Source organism: Nelusetta ayraudi, unplaced genomic scaffold, assembly GCF_046127955.1.
Source record: "Nelusetta ayraudi isolate G7.1 ecotype Tasmania unplaced genomic scaffold, CSIRO-AGI_Nayr_v1 ptg000050l, whole genome shotgun sequence".
Classification (NCBI taxonomy): domain Eukaryota; kingdom Metazoa; phylum Chordata; class Actinopteri; order Tetraodontiformes; family Monacanthidae; genus Nelusetta; species Nelusetta ayraudi.
Genome location: NW_027466100.1, coordinates 3,663,393 through 3,675,212, shown reverse-complemented (window position 1 = coordinate 3,675,212; position 11,820 = coordinate 3,663,393).

Below are 11,820 nucleotides of genomic sequence, written 5' to 3'. Positions count from 1 at the left end.
AGTAATTCAACGAGACTTCCCAATTACTGCCTCTCCCCATCCCCCCACCCCCCACCCAACACTCCAAACGTGTTACACACACTCACCTGATTCCCCCGCAGGAGGGGAAATGACTCAGTTCAGGCACGGCATTATAATGGCCTATCAAAACCCCCCATAGCCGTGCCTTCAGGAAGGAAGGCTCTCTCTCTCTCGCTCTCTCCCCCCCACCCTCCTCTCCCGCTCTCTCTCGCCTCGCCTCCGTGCACAGATGCCGTCCCGGCCACGGAGCAGCGTTTCAAGATCTGAAGCCTGCACATCCCTACTGCCCCCCCACCCCGGCCCCCATCCCTCCAGCATCCGCCTCACAAAAAAAACAAAAAAGGAGCGAACGTCGTCGGCGAGGAGTCAGATCATTTGGATTGTGACTCAGATATTTCAGTTTTTAAAATGTCGTTCTCACTGACTCCTCTGAAAATCACACAGAGAAGACGAAGAAGAAGAAGAAGAAGCCACTATGAGCGTAATGGCTGCGGCTGCTGCTGCGGCTGCTGCTGCTGCTGCGGCTGCTGCGGCTGCTGAGCAGATTAGCGTGGGTGCCGCCGTGGAGGCCGTTTCAGCAGAACCACAGAGATTTTTCTCCCCCCCCGCTCCCGCTCCCCTCCGCCACAAGTTAAGTGTCAGCACTCTGTCACTGGGAGCCGTACGCCGCGATGAAGGTCACTGACGGTTACATTTGTGACCTTGGGAACCCAATAAATATAGCATCCCCACCACCACCTCCTAGTCTCCCCCCTCCCCCCCTGTCCTGTCAGTGTGGTTCTCAAGCTGATCCACAGACTGTTGTTTTAACAGCTGGTATGAATTACCAAGCCGGGGGTGTCGGAGGAAAAAAGTGAGCGCGACGAAGTTTCGATTAAAGGTGTGAAGACCTTCAGTCTTTGAGGGGAAAATCGGCCGACGTAAGCTCTTCACCGCTGGAAAAACTCCCTGGGTGGAATGAAAGCAAGATAGATAGATGGATAGATGGATAGATGGATAGATGGATAGATAGATGGATAGATGGATGGATAGATAGATAGATGGATGGATAGAAGGATAGATGGATAGATGATAGATAGATAGATAGATAGATAGATAGATAGATAGATAGATAGAGACATAATTAATCTCCAAGAGAATTTCACATTACCAGCTTGACAGAATGGAATTACTGAGGTACACACACATAAAATAGTTGGAAAAAAGCACAATGAAATAATTAAGAACATGTACACTTGGCGTGCAAAGCAATATCCATCATATATGTGCGCGTGTGTGTCATCATGTGTAAGATGGTCGTGTTCGATGAGTCCAGCCAGCAGCTCACATGAGCTCCAGTTATAGCCTGATATATTGTGCTCCTCACCCCCACGTGCTGTGCCAGGAGAATGAGACACGCAGGATGAAAACAATTCTTAGAACTGTCCACTGCAGCAACTGCCACGTTTGACCTCAGCCTAATAAACAGATGGTGAAGTAATTGCTGTTCAACCTTGAGGAAAAAAAAAAGAAGTGTTTAGAGCGTTTTAGTTAGCACAGCGCCCTCCTGTCGCCCAGCGGTATGAATTTTTCTTGATTTCCCCCCCCCCCCTCCTTGTCCTTGCCCCAGTAGCGGGGATCGATTTTTATTGACAAAAGAGTGTTTGACTGTGTCATCATTGGAGATACGCAGCTTCGACTTGTTATCGCTGGACCTTTTCCCCCGTGACCTGACCGACAAAGCCACAGACGAAACCAGTGACAAACAAGTTAGCTACAAGCTAGCTACAACTGTAGCTACTGAAAACGTAGCTACTGAAGTGGCAGCATAGAAAGGTGCAATTGTGTACTAAAAAAATTACATATACAATGTAATAATACATTAATATTTTGCGGCTTGTTTGAACTGAGAAGTATGCAAAGATATTTTTTTGATGTTGTAGTGTGTTGTATATTGGCATTCGCTAGCTAGCTACTCCTTGCTACAGTGGTCTATTTTGATCAACCATTGGCATTGCATTCAATCAAAAAGCTAATTAATGTAACCAAATTTAGAATCAGTGTTGTTGGAATGAAAACAGACAGGCTGATAACATAACCAATCTCATTTACCTCTGTAAACAGTGTCTTGTGTATGATGTCATGATTTCGCACCCCTCCTCCTCCGACCTTCCCTCCCCCCCTGTCCACCACATCCTTATTTTCACCAACACTAAAAGCAGCGATTTGCCCTTGTTATCGATCTGAAAGTCTTGTGAAAGTGGTCACATACAAATGCAAAGCTTGCCAGCGATTACGAGCATCTGCCATCCACCCACATACCATATGTCTGTGTCGCTCAGCCAAGGGAGAAAATGAAGGGGGAACAACCCTCCTTCACACGCACACAGACTGAGAGAAACCAAGCAAGGATGTCCAGAGTTTGGGTTTGAAAGATGGAAACAAGAATGGACGCACATAAAAGGCTCACAAAATATTTATGCAGCAGCCTGTGCGGTGAGATGACGACAGTAGAAAAAAAAAAGAAAAAAAAGAAAAGCGCCTTCGCAGAACCAAAGGACGCTCCTCTTTATAATATCCATCATTCATTTGTCACATCACAGAAACCACTTTATTTTAATTTTTTAAACAATTCTTGCACGTGTACTGCTTTGATCTACTTTCGTGACGTGACGATCACCTTTTTCACACCAGTGCGACTCTGCAGGGAAGTTCCTGGGCTTCCTCGCATAAGCTAACTGACGCACTCACAGGGACACCGGGAGGGAAGTGGTTGAGGGGGAGAAGGGCAGCCTGCTGACCTCAAATGACTGAAATCTGACTGGAAATTTCAGTCGTACTTTGCTCCACGATGAACTGTCATGCTGGAAGCAATTTCTGTGTCAAACAAACAAACGATTGATTGTGAGATGATTAATTGTGATCGAAACAAACAAGCAAAACCTCAATTGTGAATTGGTTAATTGTGATTTGAGACAAACGTTCGGTGATGTGAATTGATTGATTGGGATGTGAAAAAAAAACAAACAACCCTTGATTGTGAATTGATTATTTGTGATTTGGTTGTGCGGATGAAACCCAGTGCCCGAACGCAGAGGCAGGAGCTTCTCCGGACAAAATGCCCTCCTGACAAACGGCCTTCACTTGCCTTCACTTGATCCGCCAGCGTCTCCAGGGCGGCAGCTGATTGGTTCGCTCGCTATCTGCATCTCTTCCTTGCACTCCATTACCTCATCTACTGTACTGATTTCCTATATTTCCCAGAATGCCCTTCAGCAGCGGCAAGACAAGGGCAGCGAACTTGCCGTACGAGGTGAAAGCGAAGCGGCAAGTTCGTTTTACTCCCTATTTGTACGCAGATATCTTTCATGGTCACCTTTGTATTTAAAAGATGTTAAAATGTACAAATTCTGTGAAAAGTAACTCACTTATTCTTATAGTTGCTGTCGCTTGAAGTGGATCTGTTGGATCTCTGAACAATGCTGTTGTGTAGATAAATAGAAAACTGGATCATATTTAGAGGGACAATGTTGGGGTCACTGTTCAGTTTTCAGTGTTCAGTTTTCAGTACAGAAAAAAATAAAAACTTAGAAAATAACATTGATTATTGTTATTACAAGTGAAAGCCTCCTATAATTGATCACTGGTTGTAACTATTACTGATTACAGTTTGGTTGAAACTGCATAATTATCTGCAAATGTTTTGTTTCATCAATGGCAATAAATAAAAAAATTAAAAAATTAAAAAATTAAAAAATTAAAAAATAAAAATTAAAAAATCATGTTTACTTTTTTATGGAAGTACATTTCCAAAACTGCACTTTCTTTTTCTTGAGTAAAGGAGTTGAACCAGTACTTAAGTACAGACGGTGAATATTTTTGCCTCCTCTGCCAAACTCTGTGGGCCATCTCCTGCCTTTCCCACCTCGGTTTTGAAGCTTCCCGCGGCACACGTTTGGCTCACATCAGCACAAAACTTTGTGGCTAAAAAGAAACTGCTGCTCTGTGATTTCACGGTGCGACTGCCACGACAAGAAAGTGACAATGTTTCCTGCCGCTTTGGAGCCGATTACAGTCGCTGTAGCTGGAAACACTTCAAGCGGCCTGCAGTGTGTGATACAGAAAAAATATATGACACACGCCAACGTCCTCCATCTTTCCTGCTCGCATCGCAGATGAAGGTCTGTCGACAAAACATTAAAGAGTTTCTCTTTTATTCCTGTCGTCTGATGTCTTGCCTTTTTCCTCTAAAGGCACCAAATGTAAAAATGTCTGTGATCACAGACATTCAGAGATCAGTAATAGAAAGGGCCCTCCTCAGTTTGTTTACTTTGTGCTGCAGCTCTGGTCTGGTGGTCCTTGCTGACAGCATGCGCAGCGCTGAGGGGGGTCTCCAGCTCCGTCTGTCTGGCAGCGCATCAAAAACCCAGGCACATGTTGAGGCCGGGAGTCGCACTTGACTGCAGTCAGGCAGAGAGCGGAACCAAGGCTGTAGTTGCGTCTGCCGACTGGCTTTTACATGCTTTTCAATTGCAGCTTTCCATCGCGCCACTTAATAATGTTGGCAATCCTTTAATGCGCCGTCAAAAATTCTGAGCAGTAAAATGCACTGAGAGAGCAGAACGTGACGGACCAAAGCAGGGGCACAAAATACACAACGTGCAACGTGCAACGTGCTCAAGCAGACATATGAAACACAAATTGTAAATACAGCGATCAAAAATTAATGTTACTGTGAAAGGTGCACTGATGCCAATAGAGAAGTATACAATAATGGAGAAGTATTCTAATCCTTGAAACACTTTCTATGAAGGGTTATTGTATAGCGTGCACACAATTCACACTAATGCAATTAGAATGCTTTACACACATGTTCATAATTACAACACTGATAACAACAATTGTAAAGTATTGTTAGAGTTGGATATGATATGTTTATAGGCTCAAGATAATTTACTTTGTGGACCATATTATTGAAATATTATGAACTGGTGCATCATCATCATCATCATCATCATCATCATCATCATCATCATCAGTGTTGCTGTGCAACTCCCATTAAAACTCTTTTTGAATCGGACATCCAGCAACAAGTATCGGTAACTATCTTGCACATGTAAATGCAATATGTCCATGCAGTGATTTGGATGTAATTGGACCTGCTCCGCCATGCGAGAGCGTCGCACTGTGGAGGCAAACGTGCACATCCACCCGCTGACCCCATTAGAGTCGTATAGACAGGGAGATCAGCTGGAGTGTCTCGTGAAACTGGCACAAATTAAAATGTCAGGATGTCTCACCGTTTCACCCGCTGACACAGATGCACTTCTTGCTGGAGCGCAGGGCACTCAGACAGAGGAGGTGACATGCATCAGACAGACCTGCAGGGAGAGGAAGCAATAAGCCTCATGATCTCCGTCAGGAGGCTTCCAGCTGATTCCCACACACGAGTGATGTGTCACTGATGCAGATAGGAGGGCGGAGGGGTGGAGGGAGAAATATTAACACAGGGGGAGATGAAATTAGTCACTGTGTGACCTGGTACATTTTGATGAGCTTGTTCGAGGAAGAGGAGGATCATGAGGACATGAGAGTTGTTAAAAACATGTCCGTGCAGTTACTGTGGTGCCACAATATGACCTTGAGTGGAAGTCTTGGGGAGGGTAAATACTCAGCCAGTAGCGTGGGGGCAAAACAGAGTGGATTATGGGTAGCGCAGACAGCCAACGAATGGAGAAAATGTCTTTTAGTGTAAGTCTGAACAAATGTCACGTGCACAGCGTGCGGACAAACAATTGGACTTGGTGGCCAGGCTGGTAAAAAGGTAAATCCTTCTAAACTTCTGCAAAATTGTCTGATTACTTTGTCGCTGGCTTGTATTTTCAGAGCTTGTTGAGCAAACACTCGCATAGGGCGCCCGTATTTGATTCTGGTGAGACTGACGGAAGGCATCTGTGTTTGTCAAAGCTCCATGTGCTCTGCTACTCGTTGTTCAGCCTCACATGACTAACGAGAATTACTGGAAAGGATGGTGTTCCCACCAGTGAATGGGCCGAAGACCAGGAGGACCACAGTTCCCTTCTCGCCTGTCGTCTCAGATGGTAGGTTTTGTTTTGTTTTTTGTTTGTGTTGACTGGTTTTTGCATGGCGCTGCAGGTGTCGTGTTTCCATGACTCCTGGCGAGAAAATAGAAGCGCGGCAAGCATCATGTTTCTGTGAGACCTGAATCCAGACCAGAATAGCTAATGCAGAGAAATAAGGAAGACAAATAAGCACATCCACATAGAACCAGGGATGAGGGATCGGCGGTAAGCATGCTGGCAGGCATGAGGCGCAGGAGGAAGACCAAAGAGGAGATTCATGGATGCAGTGATACAGGACATGAGGGTGTCTAGAAGAGGATGCAGAAGATTGGGTTAAACGGAAGCAGATGACTGTGGCTGTGATCCGCCCCTGAGGGAAAGTAAAATACATTTCCACACCACCACCATTTTCCATTTTTTACCCCCATTTCCAGTTTTACCTTTAGCCGCATTAAATCAGAGGAAGCACCGCCGAGAGAAACATTTCGCTAAATGCCATCGCTAAAGAGTAAAAGTGGGCGGGGCCATGAGAGGGGGGCGGGTCAAGAGAGGAGGGTCGGGCTGACAACTTGATATTTCCTCCCGTGCGTGTGAAAGCAGGAAGGAACCCCTGGGCGGAGCAGCGGGTCTGCTATTGATAGCGCGGCGGCGTGACCCACCGCGGCTGAGCGCCAACCTTCAGCTGGTATTTGGTAGTGTAAGTGCACAGCCGTGTTCTCCACGCTGCAAGACTCCGCTGCCACTCCGCCGGCCGCCGCCTTTCAAATAAGTCTAATGGGCTGTGAAATGAGTTTTATCTCCGGGCACAATATGGCTCCACCAGTACTTCTGGACTATCTTGAGCTCCTCCCAAAGGCCAGAGTTTTTGAGAAATGCATTTAGCCTCTAAATTACATAGTGTGCAGCCATTCGATAAATAAATACATTAATAAATAAAGAAATAACAACGCTCTGGTCGTCCCCCTTTTACATAAGAACCGCTCCGGCAAGACGGCTGAGCCAATTTCAACAGTACGTGTAGGCTTCAATAACCTACGCAGGCGGAGAGAATCCTGTTATTTCATTGGATTAGATGACACATATATATTTTTTTGTCCGTTGTGCACACATTCACCTGCGCCGCTGCAGTCGAATCCACTTAAGGTCCCTCTACCTTGTGCTCGGGAGCCAAACCACAAAGGGACTGTTTGACGGGTGAGGGATGAGACGCGCACTGAGCTGTCACTTCGGCTCCGCCAGCATCCACTCGGCGACCCTGTCTTCTGACCTCCACCTGTGCGGTCGCCTCTCTCCCGGCCCCGCCTGACATCCGTGTTTTCCAGGCGGCGGTCCCCCTGTTCTCCTTTCTGCATGTATGGCCTGTCATTTCCTTCTCCCCCCCAACGCCGAAGCGCGCCGGCGCATCTGCATGCAGCAGCTCGCGCTCATCATCCGGGGGAAGGTTTTCTGAAAGACATCTCTTATCCAAACCCGTTCAAAACCGGCGACTGGTGGGCTTTTTTACACCCAAGGGTGTCGTTGGACGGTATTACTTGAAGCCTGCCGGAGATAATAAGCTGAGCGAAGAGACCCACCCGTGAACTAATACATCCACAGTGACAGCCCCTCTGTACATTATCGTGCGAGAGGGAACAAGTGCTTCACAAGTCGGCTGTTCCCTCTCCCCGCTCTGCCAGCGCGTCTCCCAGGTGCTCATTTCTCAAAATTGAATTGCAGGGGGGGGACTTACTTGGGAAAATTTAATGAATCAATATTTAATTGCTCAGGGAGGGTACTACTTAAATGAGGTCGGTTAGGGAGCAGGGACGAGAGGAGTCATTCAGCTAATGATCCCGAGCGGTCGGAAGCAAAGGGAACCATTTGAATCATGACTGTGAAAAACGTTACGGCAGAGACCAACGTGGTTCCAGCCATTAAGAGAGATAGATATACGGAAGCGGGTTTGAGGCGCAGGACAACCTTGCTTCAGCTTCGGCTTCGGCTTCGACTGGATGGTGTCTCGCTGACAGGGACGTGTTGATTCAAAGGGGTCATAGGTGGAATGGCTGTGGTCCTAGCCCCCCGACTCCGTTGGCTAGCATCCCGACGCCGTGGACAGCACAGAGTGAAAAGGTTGCGGAGCAGTGAAGTTATGGGTAGTACAAGAGATGCTTAGAGCGACCTCTGTGACTCTGTTATTCAGCTCAGGCGGAATTGGTTGTAATGAGGGAAATGTATAAAATACAAACCTTATGTAAGTGCCTGTTTTGTGACATTTGAATTGCTGCAATACGCACAGGAGTTGAAAAATGAAAGCAGTGCACAGGGAGACACAGATTGCCTTGCCAATAAGCACAGATGACAAAAGATAAGAAGACAAACACCAGGAGGAAATGTCCGCTGGAAACCATGAATATCTGTTGGGTTACATTCACACCAAATGTAGTGCTGTGGAGAAACGGCCACTGGGTCCTACAGCAGTTGTGTGGCAGGGCAAAAGTCACTCAGCAAACACAACAGGGCCCTGCCAAAAGACATAATTAGCTGTGGCAGTTTGTGTTACGAGGTCTAACTCCTCTCAGCTTCTCTGCTCCAGAAGTTAGTCTGTATTTTGGATGGCAACTGGCACAAAGACTGCCACCAACAGATTGAGAATGACAGGTAAAAACTTCATCTTATGCACGATTAAACAGCGATAGCATTCAGTTCTAACAAGTGCCGAGCTTTTGACTAGCTAATTTGCTAACCCATGGTTAGGTAAAAAAAAAATAAAATAAAGAAATAAAAAAATACATATGCATACACTTATTGTGATTGTTGCTGCATAATAAGCAGGTCCCGTGTGAGCTTGTCCTTGTCCTGCCAATTCAGTCCAGTGTGACTTGGCAACTTGTCCAGGAAAGTAATAAACAGCCAACATAAAATGACGGAAGCGAACAAAGTTTTGCAAAAGAAGGAAATCACAGTCAAGTGATAGGATTTTGGAGCACTTTAAGGCTGAATAGTATGTTATTTACATTCCACTCTGCAGGAGAAAGACAGAAACATATTAGCTATTTGGCTGCATGAATGCACCAGTTAGCACACATAATTACATTAGTACAAAACACCATTGTGCTGATGTGACCCAGTCCAATAGTATCCAGATACGATTGCAGAATAATAAAAGTCCACTTTTGGTCCCGTTGACTCATGGAAGACACAGTAAATGTAAATTTATACAAGTATAAAACATATAATAAATTGCATCGACAGATATTTCCCTGTCAATGTGGCCAGTTTAATAGGTTCATTGATCCCACTGTGCTGCACGTCATCATATTGCTGAGGCCATCACAACGTATCCTCCGGGAACCATGACTGACTGTCTGGGCAGTGCAACCAACAGTCAGTTCTTGGATTATTTATTCATGGTAATTTCGTTTAGCCTGACTTAGCTGTCTGGCGCCGGCATCCAAGATGACAGTCATGCGAAACCTGGTGACAGGTGTAAAGCTGCAGGAACTGGGGCGGGTGCACGCTACCATCCTGCACCGTCAAGAGCACCTCTAGGTGTTGCACTGCTTCCTGCGTGCAGGCAGTGAATGACAGGATCCTATCTCCTTGCCATCCCTCCGTCCCACTCCTCCAAGGAAACGGACAATTTTCACCACTCTCTGCTTCCTAGTCAGCTGCAAAATTACAGATCACAGATTTGCGTACAGTCGAGAGGGAAGTGGATGGCTGGAAGGGAGGCAGACTGAGGGGGAGAGGTGAAGGATGGTGACAGTGGGGGCTGGGAGACGGAGGGAGGGGGGGAAATAATATCTGGCCACCGGCAGTTTCAACTCGGAAAGAAGTGGAAGCCTGGGCGTGTGAGTGACAGTGGGCGGAGATGAGAAATGGCATATGCTAATTCGTGCTCGTGCGCTTGAGACGTCCTGGGAGGCCGTGGAAATAATGCTGAGACGCCGCAACACTCAGGTGGCCCCGTCCGTGCTCATCACCGCCCTAATGAAGAGAATATGCTAATAGCTGAGTCATCCGCTGGAGGAAAAATTAAAGGGGATAAACATCACATTTGCTGCTCGCCGCTAATGAGGACGGCGGAGATTGACATGAGCGGGAACAAGTGAGGTCTTCTCTGACATGTTGTTGATGCATGTTTCCAAAATCTGCGGATTTCTGCCAGAATGCCGACTAGTGACGAGCCCATAGAAAACTGAAGGAGATCCATTGTGTCTTCTTTTAATATAGTCAGTTGTTGTTCACTTTTAGGACTCTTGCCTAAAAGGAGAGACATGAGACATGGTTTCAAGCCTATGAAGTGAGCCAGGTCCTGTGCAACATGCATCGCAGCAAACCAGCATCTGCTGCACAACATTCTTCTGGCAGTGTAGGCCTGCAACATTCAACGGGGAATGTAGCCTCATCACTGCCAGCATCAGTGTCTCATAGAAGTGCACCACAGTCACAACCGCCAGCACCCGTGCTGCATCAAAGAAGTCCAGCACTTCAACCAACATCTGTGCCGCATAGCCATAGGAATGTAGACCTGCAACATCCAGCCCCTGCTCGTCACTCAGCTGAGAACCTAGGCCTACTACAACAGCCAAGAACTGTGCAGCAACTTACATTTGGGAACGTAGCATCTTTTCCTCAATGTGCACCCGTGCATTACAGAAAGTGCACCACCCCAATCAACATCCGGGCCACGGCAACAACCTGCGTACAGGAATGTGGCCACCGACAACAATCAACCAAATACATTTCAGTTGACTGGAACCCACTTGAACGCCTTCGTTAGGCCCTGTTTGCACTTGGTCATTTCATGCGTTTTTCGTATTCAGATCGGCAAAAAACACATTAAGTAACCAAGTGCAAACAGTCCAAATCCGTTTTGTCATCCGCATCGCATAAAAACGCATTCGTCATGGCCGTGTGAACAGAATGCGACTTCAGTCCACATTAACGACCGCCTACTCCACTCACCTCTCCCGTGTATGTACTTGGTCGGCGCCCCACCTCCCGGCGTCGTCATTATAAAGTTACAAACAAGAAGCGAAAACAAATCATTTTTGTTAGACTCATTTATTAGCATGCTAATAAATTTCACTCCGGATTAGCGTATTTTGTCAGTGAAGCAGCGGTCGCAGTTTCCCCACATATGAGATTAAATGTGCGACGTTGCATCCGAAAATTTGCCAGCCACTGTTGATCCGAAAATAAAGTCGTCACCACTCTGTCCCACCAGTCGTTACTCCTCGTTCGGAAACCAGTGACTTGATATAGTCCGCAAACAGGAAGTTGATTCTTATTCGCTGTCATGTAAAACTCGCCGTGGTTTTGCGCTTTACTGCCCCCAGTCGTTAAAAACGCAAATGACGCATGTTGCATTTGCATAGGTTCGGCAGGGGGGGTGTGTGTAATGCGATCACAAATGGCACGCTCGAGACGCATGTTAATGCTACGTGCGGACAGATGCTTCGAGATCCGTTCTCGTGATCCAATCCCCCAAAACAGTTACAAGTGACCAAGTGAAAACAGGGCCTTAGATGCAGCCCGGACCCCGGGGCTGGATACCCCAAACACTCGGATCAGCTCGCTGAGCAAGTGCTTACGCCGGCACAACAGCGAAGCGCTCAGGCAAAAGACTTTAAGGACGGAGAGAACTTTGATGATGGTCCACACAAAACACAGAGTGCAGGAGATAAAACCTGCTAGGGGGGTCAAAGCATCAAGGGAATCTGCAGCGAGAGGCGCTCACAAGCTTTAGAGT